Source organism: Neomonachus schauinslandi, chromosome X (genome assembly GCF_002201575.2).
Source record: "Neomonachus schauinslandi chromosome X, ASM220157v2, whole genome shotgun sequence".
Taxonomy (NCBI): domain Eukaryota; kingdom Metazoa; phylum Chordata; class Mammalia; order Carnivora; family Phocidae; genus Neomonachus; species Neomonachus schauinslandi.
Genome location: NC_058419.1, coordinates 37,079,632 through 37,094,121, shown reverse-complemented (window position 1 = coordinate 37,094,121; position 14,490 = coordinate 37,079,632). Strand labels below are relative to the sequence as shown.

The 14,490-nt window shown below is 42.6% G+C and overlaps 1 protein-coding gene across 1 annotated transcript in view; it reads left to right on the top strand.

Annotated features, from left to right (window-relative positions):
- Positions 1-14,490, top strand: part of PAK3 (p21 (RAC1) activated kinase 3) — a 106,184-nt gene that overhangs the window by 23,782 nt on the left and 67,912 nt on the right. The window lies entirely within an intron of this gene.

Here is a 14,490-nt window from a genome sequence, read left to right as displayed (position 1 = left end):
TCAAAGAAAATGAAAATTGCCCATAATTTTACAAGCTAAAAATAACCAACTGGGTTGGTGGTTTTCTTCCTAGTCCTCTTCCTTCATTTCATATAGAACTTGTTTATCAATATATATTAAAAAAATGGAAACTAAAGACAAACAGAAAAGATAAAAGTTGCCTATATTCACAAATGCCAGAAATGATATTAACATTCTAGTGGATTTCTTTCCAGACTTTTTTGTGGTGTTATATATATATATCTTTATGCACAGTTTTTTACATAGTTAAAATCCTAATAACGCTCTTTTATATCTTCATTTTTTACTTAACATGTACTTAAAAGTTTTATCATGAATATTTTCCTACCCTTTTAATTAGTTTTCATAAATACCATTTTTGATGGTGTGTAATATTTCACCATATAGTAGCATCATGGTTTATTTGACCAGGATATTTTGTTGGCTATTTGGGGTCCTTTCCAGACTTTTGTTATAAATAACGTCACATTGTCTATCTCTTGAGTTAAATGAAAGCAGAGGTTTTTGCTCATTTAAGAAGTCTTTTTAATAGCTACATGTCATTGACCAAATGGAGCTTCAAGAGACAAGGCAGAAACAAAATAAGAAGCAGTGAATGTAATCTCCAGATTGAGGATCTGTCTTTGTTGGAGACTGTTCCAGGAGCTGGATCTTGGCGTTAGAGCGAATTAGGAGAGACCTTTTGCCACCATTTGGTGATACTTTACTATAGAAAAGTTTTCAGAATGTAGAGCAGGAAAAAGGACATCCTGAACAAGTGATTTGATTTGATTTTATGGTCCCCGTGAAAGGTGAGACCGATCAGGTGGCTCGGCTGCCACAAAGCTTGGAGCCCAATGTGTGGCCCATGCAGAGCGCTTGAAATGGGACCCTGCGGTATGTATGCACTTTGTATTGGCTTTCTTCCAGGCTCCATTTTATGTTTCTGTCTTTGTTACTGTTTTTTTTTTTCCTTTTCCTTTTCTTACTTACTTTGGATTTATGCTATCATACTGCATTTTGTGTATTCTTGTAAGCCGCCTTATATCCATTTGGGAACAAGAAGGGGACTAAATACATGGATGAATATATATATATATTCATATAAGAAAATACACGGATAAATAAACCAGTAGGGCAAATGCAATGAGGCAAATGAATCAGCCAGGACCCTGCAGACGGCATAGGGACTCTAAAAATAATCAGTGTTAAGGACGTGAAGCTTGGAGGAACATGTGGGAGAGAAGCAGGTGAGGCTGCATTTGGAGGTGACATGGTGTGCGTGACGTCTTTGTCTTCTGAGGCGCGCTTTACATGTCGTGTGTCGCGAGCCGCACTGGGGCATTAGGTGGGTTGCAGAGGACCTGAGATGCCGTGTGAAGGGCCGTATCTTTAGAGAGCACAGTTGATGTGCCCTTTGTTTGCAGGGGACTCAGAGAGATTTGGGAGCCTGAGTGAGCCTGGTGAGCCTGAGAATGAAGTGAAGGCCCCTCTCCCTGGAGGAGTATGAGGGGCTAGGTGGATAGAAGTCAACTCAAGACAAACAAGAGGTCATCTCCCTTTTACTGACTAGTTCCCAGGTGCCAAACTGTGCCAGGCACTTTACACGTATTGAGTCTTTTCATCCTCACAGCTACTCTGTATTATCCCCTTTTTGCAGATGAGGTCGTTTAAGTTCAAAGCATTTAAGTGGGCAGCCTAGAATCACATAGCCGACGGAAGCTAGGAGTCTCCCAGGTCTTTCTGACTACCAGCCCTGTGTGTATTCTGCTTCATCACACTACCTTGCAACAGGCCGTAGGGAATACGTGGTGAACTCTAGTTTGCTCCTAGCCTCCAGAAGCCAGCAGTGGCTCTCGTTTTCCCTTAAGATGGCGGTGTACTTTGAAGCATATCTGAATTTCAGGAAGGGGGACTTTTTTTTTCATCACTGCTCAGAGGGAAAGAAAACTTTTTCATGTTTGTTTGTTTTTCTTTTTAAAGAAATGATGGTGGGAAAATATTCTTGACAAGAGAGATGTACTAACATTGGATTTGGGCATTCTGTGGGTTTGATTCTCATTTGATGTGTGTACTTGACAGGCTGTTTATTGCTTACTTGAGAAAGTCAAGGCTCAGCATGAGGGTGTTCATACATGTGAAAAAGTTCTAGTGCCATATAGTTTTGTTATTGTATTATATATATATATATATATATATATATATGTATTATATATATATATATATATATATATATATATATATATATATATAAAGTTGTTTTGATTCCTAGGGTGTGCTCTCTTCTCTTTATGCTACACAGAAAAGCTTTGCTGTGCAACAGTTATATTAAAGAAGACTCTCAGTGATCCTTTATGGTCGTTTTAATCAAATGTTCTGGTCAATGCACGTTACTTTCATCTAATTAATGCACAATAAAAAATATTTAGTGTGATAACTACACTGAACAGTATGCAGTCTTTCCTCGGTGATACTGAAGACGCTTTGGGATCTTGCAGTAGCCCAAGGTTATTATCATTGCACCAGCAGTGATTGGTTCAAAATTAATTGAGGGTTCCGTTATCAGACAGCCAGATGTCAGAGACTGCTACATCCTGAATGGTTTTTACATTCTTCTTGGTTCTCCAAATGTAAACCATACAGCTCAGTGGAGTGCTCTTTGGAGATCACTGCCCTGCCCTTTGGGAAGCCTCAAGGACGTGGCATCTTGCCTGTCCTCCAAGGTCAGTGCCGTGCCCCAGGAGAAGAGCCTCCTTTACTCCTAAAAGTGCCCTGTGGTTAAAATGGGAATAAGGTGGGATAGTGATGCCCTCTGCCTGCTAGGGCCTGTGTTTCTACATCAAGGCCAATAAAGAGGGAAATTGGGCGCCAATATGGTGGCCCGCTAAAATGAGCAGACGGTCAAATTCAAGAGAAGTACAGAATTCCTGATAGGGAGATGTATACACGAAAGGACAGAAGCAACAGGGAGATCTAAATCGAGAGAGAGGAAGCAGTGTGTGAGGGGGAGGTTAGGGGGTAGGGAGGAAGGCTGGAGAGAGTTGTTTAAAACATTAAAGCAAAGTGTTGCAAGCGGAGGAAAATGGACACAAGCTAAGGGATATGCAGTTGCTTTCCTCCTTAAAGCAAATGAGGCCCTTTTCTTTTCCCCCCTCTCTCAGCCTTGTGCCGTATATAATTATCCACGTGATCAGGAGCGTCTGGTTTAGGACATTGCCTCATATTCGGTTTGTTTGTTTGTTTTCAAACATTTTCCATTCAAATTGTTGCATGTGTGAACCGGGTGTAAAGGAGAGTGGAACCAGTGTGTGTTGCCTGGCAGGAAATGGTAAGAGTCCTAATGATTTGCCAGAATGATTGCTGTTGCTGAATGTTTTTGAAGATGACCCCTGCAGGTGAGGGCTGTCTGTGTGTGAGTGAAGGTCAATGGAAGGGCTCACTTGGGACTATCATTTCCTTTCCCCCATCATCCTCGTGGAACAGGCAGCGTATGCACTGGTCCTGGAGCTCTTGCAGAATCAAGTACCACTTTTGAGTTTTTATCTGCACATTAAAGGCTGCTAATTTATGGAGAGTATATATTGTTTTCCATAGCCCCCGAAGACCTGGCAGGAGGAAACAGGCTTACTATTTCACCGGCAGGAATGAACTAGGCATAAAGAAATTCCAGATATGCTGATTAAATACTATGAATTACCAAGGGTGAGATTTTCTAGGTTCTTCTATTGGGAGTCTCATGGCTTTAGCAGGTTCTACCTGAAGCAGGACAATGAACCCTCCACCCTGGGCCCTCCCAGCTATATACTTAGGGATTTGCTAACATAACAAAAGATTATAAGAGCAGTGAGTGTTTAAAACAGCCCAGTCTAATCCTCTTTCTCAGTAGTTACATTTTCATAGACATCACTCATAGGATGGGAAGTCCTGGGTAAAAAAGTGGCAGATTAGTTCTGTAGCAAACAGAGTCACCCAGTTGCTGAGTATATTACTAATGAGATGATGTATTTGGGATGGCAGTTAAAGGGATATTACAGAGTTCAAAGTGGTTTCATACCAGTTACCTCCTTCAGATCTCTTATGGCGGAAGCAAGGATTTGCCCCCATTTTATAGAGGAAGGCAAAAGGTTAGGGACTCAGAAGTCAAGTGACTTCCACAAAGATGCCCCACTAAGGGTTACAAAGCAAGGCAGACCTGGAATTTAGATCTTCCCTGATTTCTAGTCCAGCGGTGGTTGAACATCCCACTGCTTACCATAAAATGGGGGCCACCTAACTTGTTTTGAAAATAGGGTTTTAGCCCGTGGCATATGAAAAAGTAGAATTTTTAAAGAAGCAAGTGACACGCAGGTCATTCTCACCCCCTTTCTCAACCTGCAATGATGACGGGGGCCCTACCTTTGTCTTTACAAGTGACTCCTGGGGGTCTGACTGGCTAGCAAAAAGCAACAGCCTTTGTAAAAAAAAAAAAAAAAAGGAAATTTTTAATTCTTCCTGATTCCAGTGTGATTCTGGGGGCTTTTAAATCTTTTTTTTTCTTTTACAAAAATAATAACTCATGCTTTTACAGTTAAACTATGAAAGAACCATAGGAAAATAGAACACGACAGTCACCTCTCACACCTTCTCTCAGATTCACTTATAATCCAGTATTTAAAGATTTGGGTATTTTTCTTCATTTAATAAACACCAATTTCCTTTTCTGCTCGGAATCAGTATATATTTTGCCCAAGATGCTAGGTTGAAGCCAAAAATACATCTGTGACGTAGAACCTCTTTTTAAATCTTTTACCCACCTTGCACTGTCAATTTCTTTAAATACTTAGCACCAAGAATAAAATCTATTTTTGTGCCTAACTTTCCAGTGTAGTCACCACATAGTACCTTCAAGTATTTCCAATGGGAAAAATAAATTTGAAGACCCGCAAGTGACATTCTGTCTATGCCCTGCCCCCCAAAATAGAGGAAAACTAGAGAATTATTTCCTCCCTTGTGTAAGGGAAAAATGCACATTTCATAAAATGAATAAGAAATTGTCAGATACCCTTTCATCCTATGTCCCCAAACCATATTTGTTTACAGAGCAGAAGTGTCAGAGATGAGAATCATCTTTGCAGAAATCAGTCCCTCTGGCTCTGTTGCTCTCTTTGACACCATGTGCAGGGTTGCTGTTGCCATAGGAGGAACTGTATCCCAGAACTGCTCTGGAATACTTCTTCTTACCCAAGTATAAGGCTTCAGAACATTTCCCTCCAGGGGTTAAGACACAGTGTGCTCTGTGACCCATGCATCAGAGGATGGAGCAGAATGGCTTTTTTTGTTGTTGGAATTAAAAAAAAAAAAGCAACAACTCCCCTACCTAATTTACTTTCCTGGTAGTTAGGTAGACACTGAGGCGTTTTACTTCTTAGAGGCCACAAGGGCAACATTCTGTAAATGGTCTTTATGAGGCATTGACTCGCAGCTTCTTAGTGGACGAGGGAAATGAGTGAGCCACAGGAAACACCTATCACCCCGCTAAAGAGTACATTTGAGTACAGATTGCACCTGTGTAGGGAGAAGGGAGGAGGGTTTCTGGTGTCAAGTTGAGGGTTGCGGGGTGAGGGTCCCTCCCAGGAGAGCTCCAGCCCCCACAACTTCAGTACAAGCCTCCTCGCAACATATCTTATTAGACCGCCTTTCTCTCAGAGGACTTCATGGAACATCACAGGACAGAGACGTGCAAGCAGCCAATGCCTAAAGCTAGGCTGTGTGCTGACTTGAAGCACAGATCAAGTTTACTAGCTATCTCCGTGTAAAAAGGAGACAGACCAGAATTGGATGTGAATAGAGGCTTCCCTGGAGCACTGTTTATAGTTCCCTGGTATACTTCGCTCAGAAAAGATTTGTGTATGCTTTTTATGTGCCCAGCTCTGTGCTGAGTGTTGTGGGGCATAGTACATAGAAGACAAGATTCCCTGTCCTCTCCCTTAGGTTACAACTTTCAGTCTGGTTGCAGAGATCACACACTCACACACACAGTTTAGAAGAAATGCCTAGTAGGTGATCTTAGAGGCAACAGATGCAGTAACACAGAGGTTTCCCCATTCCATCCCCACTGTGTATTTTTCTTCTCAGCCTATGTGAAGTAAGCTACCATTTTGAAGCCCGCCCCCACCAAGCCTTGTGTACCTAGCTAGCAGCACATAGCTCCCTGGCTTGTCTTCCAGAAAGTACCTTCTCTATTATATCATCCACCTGCTTAAAAACCTTTTCTAGCACATTCTTCATTACCATCTCCAATTTCACCTTCCTTCCTGCTTTCCAAGGCTATACCCTATCTATTTACCTGTGTGTCTTCCCACTTCCTCATCGATATGCTACATATGTTCCTATTTGCAAGCTTTGCTTCTCCTATTTTTTTCTACTTACATGCCTTGCCCTTTCCTACCTGTTGATTTTTTTAAAGATTTTATTTATTTATTTGAGAGAGAGAGAGCGAGAGAGAGCAGGAGTGGGGGCAGAGGAGAGAGAGAAGCAGGCTCCCCACTGAGCAGGGAGCCCGATGCAATGAGGGGCTCCATCCCAGGACCCTGAGCTCATGACCCGTGCCTAGCCATTTTTTAAGACCATCTCTCAAGTCCTACCTCCTCCAATAAGCTCTCACTACCCACCACAGCTTTCTGTCCTCTACATCATTTATACTCTATTCTTTTCAACCTAGCACCTAATTGTCTTTGGTCTGGTAGTATCGATCACTATTTCTTATTTGCTAAGTGTGTTTCCCCAGTCAGATTACAAGTCTAGAATATTACTTCAGTTCCTAATGAGCCACCTAGCGCAGTCTGTCACTGCACTGATCCACAAGGCTGTGTACACTTTCAAAGGAAAGGAAAGTGGGACAGTAGCAAGACAGAATTGTTCCTTTTAGAGCCACTACCAGCATGTGAAATGCTTTCTGCTTAGAACTAGCCAGCCTCTATGTGTGTGTGTGTGTGTTTTCCTTTGGAAAAATTATTTCTGCTTTTTACATCATATTTTGCTTTTAGCCTTCTGTATTAATGTGGCTTTAAATGTCACTTTTTTTCCTATGCCCCATGCCGGAACCTTGCATGCTTTCCATTGCTTTTTAAAAAAATGATTGGTGTTCTGTGCTTTTAGGCTCCATTCATGTATGAAAGCATTTTCCTATGTTCTCTGCCATTCCCTTTCTTCTCCTGCATGCTCTATTTTCAAGGAGCTAGAAAGTGCTCCACAACATAATTCTGGATGTGACCATATGACATCATCCAATGAGAAGGCCCAACAAAACTTCCAGGAATTTTAGGGGAAGATGACAAGTGGAATTCCTACAACGAGGAAGATTCAGGTGACCATTTTCTCAAATGCTTTCAGAAGGCAAGCATAGCATCGTCCAGGGATTCCATGTGGGTGAGAATTGGTTGCTTTGCTGTACCTTGAACCCTATCCAACTGTGTTGCCAATATATGCTTTTGGCCCCAGGCTGGCATCTGGCAAGATGTGTGCCTGAATGAGTTCAGAGTCATCCCCGCTGTTGAGGAAAAACAGCCCCAAAGCTGCCACCAACATCTTCAACTGTAACAAGTACTTTAAAACATACCCTCCCACCACACAGCCTTTTTAGGGAACCTGAGTCCTAGTCTCCTCACCCATGAACACATAAAGGCACATAGGCATGACCTGTCTCCATCTTACCGGGTCTCATTTTGCATAATGAAGGTCATTCATCCATTCATTCATTTGTGCATGTGCTTATTCATCAAATAGTTATTGAATCGGGCACTGTGTTAGATAGATGTTGGGGTACAGAGGTGGCTAAGTCCCAGTTCCTGCCTCTAAGGAACTGATGGCCTAGTGGGGGACACGGACAAGTCAGTCATCAATTAGAGTTTAGCGTGGTAAGTGCGGTACAGAAGTGAGCACTGAGGAGGGACAGCTCTTCAAGACCAAGGTGAAGTTAGGGAAGTCTTCCTGGAAGAAGTGACCACTGAACTGAGGTGAGTCCTAAAGAAGGAAAAGAGCTAGCCATGTCAGGGATGGGTGGCATTCCAGGTAGAAGGAGCAGCATTACGAAGGCAGTAGGCATGACACATTATTCATTGGGGTGCTGTGAATACAACTACAAGTAGTTCCAAATAGCTAGTGTATAGAGTGAGAGTGGGCGAGGGGTGGGAGACTGAGCCATGGAAGTAACTGGGGACAGGATCCTGGAGGGCTTATATACGCCATGCTAAGGGCTTTGAATTTGATTTTGAAGGCATTGGGGAAGCATTGATGCAGAGGAACGTTATCAGATTTTGTGTTTCAAAATATCACTCCAGCCACAGGAGAAGAGTGGATTGTGGTGGGGGTGGGGAGGGGACAGAAGGAGACAGATGGAGTTATGCAGGTGAGAAATGACAGTGCCCTGGCCTAAGGGCCATTATCGGTAAGAACAGAAGAGGACAACACAGAGGGAATATTTATGAGGAAGCATTAATAGAGTAGGCAACTAAGCAGATGATAAGAGAAGGGTCATTTCTTGTTTTGCATGGGAGAAGGCAGTGGAAAATTCATTTACTTTTGAAAATATCGAAATAGAGGTGTTCAGAATGCAAGTCCATGGGGTCAGGGTAGAAGTCAGGGCTGGACATCCATACGGGGAGCCACTAGTATAGCTGGGAAGTGAAACTGTACAAGTAGGTGAGGTGGCCGAAGGGAGAGGCGTGTTGGTACGAAGAGATGAGGACCTAGGACAGCTCCTGCGAAGTACTGTTTAAAGAGTCAACAGAAGACCCAGAAATTCAGCAACAGGCTCTAGGAAAGGACTGTGTGAAAGAAGGCAGGAAGGATTTCGTTTCATGAAGTTCAGGGTCAGCAATGTCAGTTTTGACTGAAAGGTCAACAGTTGTAAGGACTGAAAAGTGCGCATTTTCAAGTAGGAGATACATTCGAGACCTCAGGGACTCGTTGCACTGGTTTGAGGAGTGAAAGTTAAGGAAGTCTGGGCTGCCTTTTCAAGAAGTTTAAGCTCCAGAAGGAAAGGCGGAGCTGTAGCAGCAAGAGAAAGATGTGAGATGGCAGAGGGTTTTAATTTTTAAGGACGAAAGAGATCTCAGCAGGTCTCGCAGGCCAGATAGGAAGTTGTCAGTAGGGAGGGAGAGATTTGAAGCTACAAGAAGAAATAGGCAATAATTGGTGTGAGAGCCCTGGAAAAGTGAGAGGGACTGGTATCTAGAGCACCAGTGGAGAGAGAAACCTCAGGCAGAGGGGGGCACATTGCTTCCGGTGAGACATGAGATGTTACTGATGGAGAAAAATGCAGTTGGGGTGGGACAGGAAGCCCAGTCAAAGGAGTTCCAAACTGATGGCCTCCATTTTTCTCAGTGAAGTGGAGGAATTTGATATGCAGAAAGTCAAGGAGCAGAGGGTGAAGCAGAAGTTTGAGCAAAGTGAGAAAATTCTGGAATATTCAGTAAGAGAAGTGGGAAAGGAAGTTGGCAACAGACAAGAAGAATATTGTCAAGCACCACTGATAACCCAACTATGGCCTCTTACTTTTATAGTATGAACCAATCTGCATAGCTGTGTGGTTTATTTTTTCCTCCAATAGCTCATCAGCCTCAGTCTAGAAGTGGAGGTTTCATGGTTGGATTCTCTCAGAGTAGATTTTTGCAGGAGAGTTGCAAAAGTAGGTCAGAGAGTGGCATTGCTTCCAAAGCAGTGGCTTAAGAGCAATTTAAAAGACGGACCAAAGAGTCTAGGCCAGGAGGAAACTGGGAACTTGGCTTAAAAATAGAGGGATCCAGGGACTAGAGTTTTTGTTGAGACCAAAGAATAAGTAAAATAGGATTAAGGGCTGGAAAGATAGCAGGATGGGAGGCTGGGATAACAGGGTTTAATCTTTCAAAGAAAGGGTAATTCGGATAATGAAAAGGCCTGGAGTACCTGTGGTCCTCCACTCTGCACATCATCTGTGGAGCTTAGAAAATCATTTGTCCAGGTCTCCCCGCCCCCAGAAATCCTGCTACAGTAGGTTCTGCATGGGTCCTAGACATTGGTCTTTTATAGAACTCTACAGATTATTCTGATGAACAGCCCTGGTTGACAACCACTGGGTTAATGGTGGCCAGGGGAGCAGATTGAACTAGAAAGGAGCTGAAACTCATTAGCGTTGAGGAAGGTCAAGGAGTTAAAAGGAAGGAGTGTGAAAGAGATGTCCATTTATATATCACGTTTCACAGAGCGATGGCAGCACTGAGGGTAGGAAGGAAGACCAGGAGCCCGAATCCTCAATGGATAAGGGGACTTGGCCAAGAGCACTGAATGGCAGTAACCTCAAAGGAGGGGCTTTTTGGAGGCAAGTGCAGAAGTACTGATCTCAGATCAACAGCTTGGAATTAAAAGGGGGAAACCCTACCCTTCCCCATTTCTCCACCCCTAAGAACTCGGGATGGGGAAGAATGAGCAGCGTCCATCAGGATTATCTGAGGAAGTGGTACCCTCATTGGAGAGTAGAACTGAAAGTTGTTTTTCTAATATTAATGTAAATGGCCAATGCTCAACAATTTTCTGGGGGAGATACAGACATTTTAGTGTTCCAGAAAAGAAAGGACAAAAAATTCTCACCTAAGCTCCATTTAGTCACTAACCACTTACTGAAGACTAGGGCTCAAAGATGTTCGTTTTTTGTTTTTTTTTTTTTTAATGTTACTGAATAATAAATGGTGTAGCTGTTAAGAACTTGGGCCCTGTAGACACAATTGGGACCTAGGTTCAAATTCTGGCTCTGACACCTGCTACATACCTGGGTGGTGGTTGAACCTCACTCTCGCTTAATACAATACCAATAAGGTCTACCTAATGAGATTGTGATGGAGATTAAATGAGGTGACCCTAGAAGCACTTTTTGCACATGGTAAATGTTCCATAAATTAAAATCATGAAGTGTGTGGACATAAGCCAGGTGCTAAGGGTTGTAAGAATGAGTAAGATACAGTCTCTGCTGTCAAGTATCTCCAGTTTTAGCTAGAGATACAGGTAGGTAAAGAAGAAATAACAATCCAGTGTTGATACATGCCAAGCTCCGAGTATGCACCGGACAGTTCTATGGGAGCATGAAGAGAAGGGCATTTAACTTTGTCTGCAGAGGGAAGACAGAGCAAGATTTGCCAAAAAGAGGAAGCCCAGGTGTGAATCTTCAAGAAAAAGGACTAATGGGAGTCACCCACCCAAAGTGCAGGGTGAGGGATCTTGGTAAGAGAGAAGACTTGCCAGGCCTTGGCCTAGCATGAAAGTCTTGGAAGTAAGAGAAAATCGAGCAGTTTAGGGAGCATGACGTGGGTATGGGACAATGGGGGCTATGGCACGAATAGACAACGGAGAGGTAAGCTGGGGGCAGATCATGCAGGCCCCTGGATAGCATGCTAATGAGCATGAACTTCTACCATATGGGGAGTGGGGGGCCATTTAAGGATCTTAATGGCAGGAATGTGGTCAGATTTGTGTGTTTCCAAGATTACTCTGGCCACAAAGTAATGAAGAGCAGGAGGCAAGATTGGAGGCAATAAGATCAGGTGAGCAATAGTGGTAACTTAGACTAAGGTAATGGTTTGTGGGGATGAAAGGAAGAAGGGAGATTCAAGATGAGTGTGGGAGTGTGGGAGATGGAATAGAACTTGGTGACCAATTAAGGTAGAAATACAGTGGGAGTCAGAGAAGCTCCCAAATTTATGGCATGGGCAGTTGGGTCAGTGCTGAATTACCAATAAAGAGAGTTAACGTGTGCTACAGGCCCTGCAAATCAGGGGCCCCCAAAACCTGGCCACATTTTTAGTTTGTATATGTAGTTTTCAGAAAGACTTCATCACCATAGGAATAGCAGAACTTTATGGACTTTCTTACCTTTTTATGCTTTAGTATTTTTTTTATTTGAATTATATATTGGAGAGGGAGGGGGTCGTAATCTTTTCATTGCTCAGGGCCTCCCAAAAGAAGAGGTGTCTAAAGCCTGAATCCTTCTTCGATCTGCGTGGTTAGTGGTACGATCTCACTGAGAGAAAGGAAGAGCAAGTTTGGGCTTCCTGCCTTTGTTACGCTTAGCCCTGAGTGAAGGGAAGGGCATGATCAGGCTGGTAAGGGACTGGCAATCAGGTAGCCTTCTGGAGAGACTCCATGAAGTCAATTCCTATAGCTCAGCCCAAGTGGAGTGGTTAGGGCTAAGTCAATAAGCTTTAAACATTCAACCATTGCTAATGGAAAGTAAGAAGAGACTGTTTGCTGGCAAGAGAGGTCATGAATGCAAGTTGATACAGTGATTGGAGATGTAGACTGAGCTACGGGTTCTCAACCTGGAGTCCAGGGGAGTTCTGAACCTCTGAAATTATATGGGAAATTGTGTAGATATGTTCAGTGCAATTTATGGGCAGAAGTTCCATAGCTGCCTTCAGATTTTCAGGGTGGTCTTTGACCCCAAGAGAGTCACCTGTCACTAGAAGTAGATTCACTATGAAGTGAATAACACTTCTCTAGAGTTCCTCACTAGCCTGGGGCTCTTCCAAAGCCCTAGGAGGGGCCCTGGTAGTCTTGGAGTGTTTTTCCTTAAAGGGAGCATTCCTCTCAAATTGTATAAAGCGTTTGGTCTCACAGTACCCGGATCATCCCCAGCCAACCTCAGATCAGGGAGTTACACCGCATGGGTTAGTATCTGGGACCATCCAGGAGGAACAGGGGTGAAGAAAGGATTGTTAAAGGCCAAAGACTGCATTAGAAAAGGCAGAAGGAGAAGCGATGCCAGTCAAATAAAGAATGGTCACAGAGGGAGGAGGAGAATGGGACCACACTGTGAAGGAAGTAAAAAGAGAGGGAGTCAGCCACATCCAACATGGTTGGGAGAGCTGGGAAGAGGAAAAACAAGGACATGATTACAGGAGTGGCTAGGATAGCTGCCTGGCAGCCAAGCAAGTGTGAGTGGTAGCTATGGGGCCAAAACACACAGCAGAAGTAGGTACCCACAAAAAAACTCTACACTTCATTGTTAGGATCATATTCAACAAAGTAGGCTTGCTGTAAACACGGCATCTATGCTGAAGTCAAGTTGAATGGCACATATGTACTTTTCAAATTGAGTCCTAATGTGTTCCGCAGCCAGGCAGAGGCTTTGAGTGACCCTTGTCCCCCACCTACCCCCCCACCCCCACCTCCAATCTTTCTTTCCTAATCCTGTATCCTAATCTTCTTACTCCTTGAATGTACATATTTCTGCCCCATCTCTCTGTCCCCTAGCTGGAGATAGGGAGCAGTGAGAGAGGGTAGAAAGAGACAAGAAGCCATGAGAATGACATTTGAATGTGAAAGGTCTTGAATTGAAAATTTATCCTGGGTAACTCACAAAACCGTATATGGTTAATTGAATGTTGTCTGAAATTCAGGCCAAGGAAACATCTATTTGAACCAGAGTGTTCTAAGTTGGCCACCCTGGCAATTCTGAGATTGACTGGTTTCAATTGGGCAAACCATGCTGACTTTCCCATTATTAGGAGGGTGAGTATTATTATTATTGTCTTTTGAGTGTGAAATGCACCCCGATCAGAGATACATGCTCCGATTTGCTTATGTGTCTATTATGGAACCTACTTGATGCCATTTTACATTTCCACAGTAACTTCCTCCTGGAATCTATTCCAAGATAGACTAATTTCATTACAGTTCCCAACTTAATTTCTCCAATGATAATATCTTTAAAGGTTTTTGACATATTAACTGTGGATGTGTTTATTCATAATTGTGTCACTATGAAAAATCTACTTGAGGACAATGATTTTGAATGGCTAATATGACAAAAAAATATATTAGGGACATGGAAAAATAGCTACACACTGGAATGACTAAGCCAAAGCATTGATTTGAGGTTACTAAGAACTAAATAAAATTAATTCAGTAAAAATCAGCCATTTGTATTTTTTTTTACTAGCAAAGTGCTGGGTAGGAAATGATTAAAACCATTTTTAGTGATAAAGATGTGTAACATTAATGGTCTGCCGTAGTATTTTCACTGAAAGAAGACCAAGAGTCTATTAAGATATGCTTCATAAATGTAAACATGTAAATTAAACAAGTCCTAGCTTCTTGATATTTCACTATGGTTATCACTGAAACAATTAACGCTTTTATAGATAGCTTCAGCACTTTTCTGTTCTTTCTTTGTAATAGTAAACCTTAGCTTGACTTGATCATCATGAATTGCTTCTTTAGTAAGTCCTATTCGATCCAACAAAGCCAGTTAACCACAATACACCTACATACCTGTGGGTTACATTATTAGACTGGTAAAGGACATAAATCAGTGTGACCGCAAGTTTTGTTTGAACTTGATTTGGGAAATTTGTATATTATCTGGATGTAACATTTTTTGTCAAACTCTCAGCTACTTCTGCAGATGAAATTATAATTTCTGGAGCTAAATCCTGTTAAGCTTGTGTTGGAATCAGTTGTCTTTCAACTTTGTAATTGTTT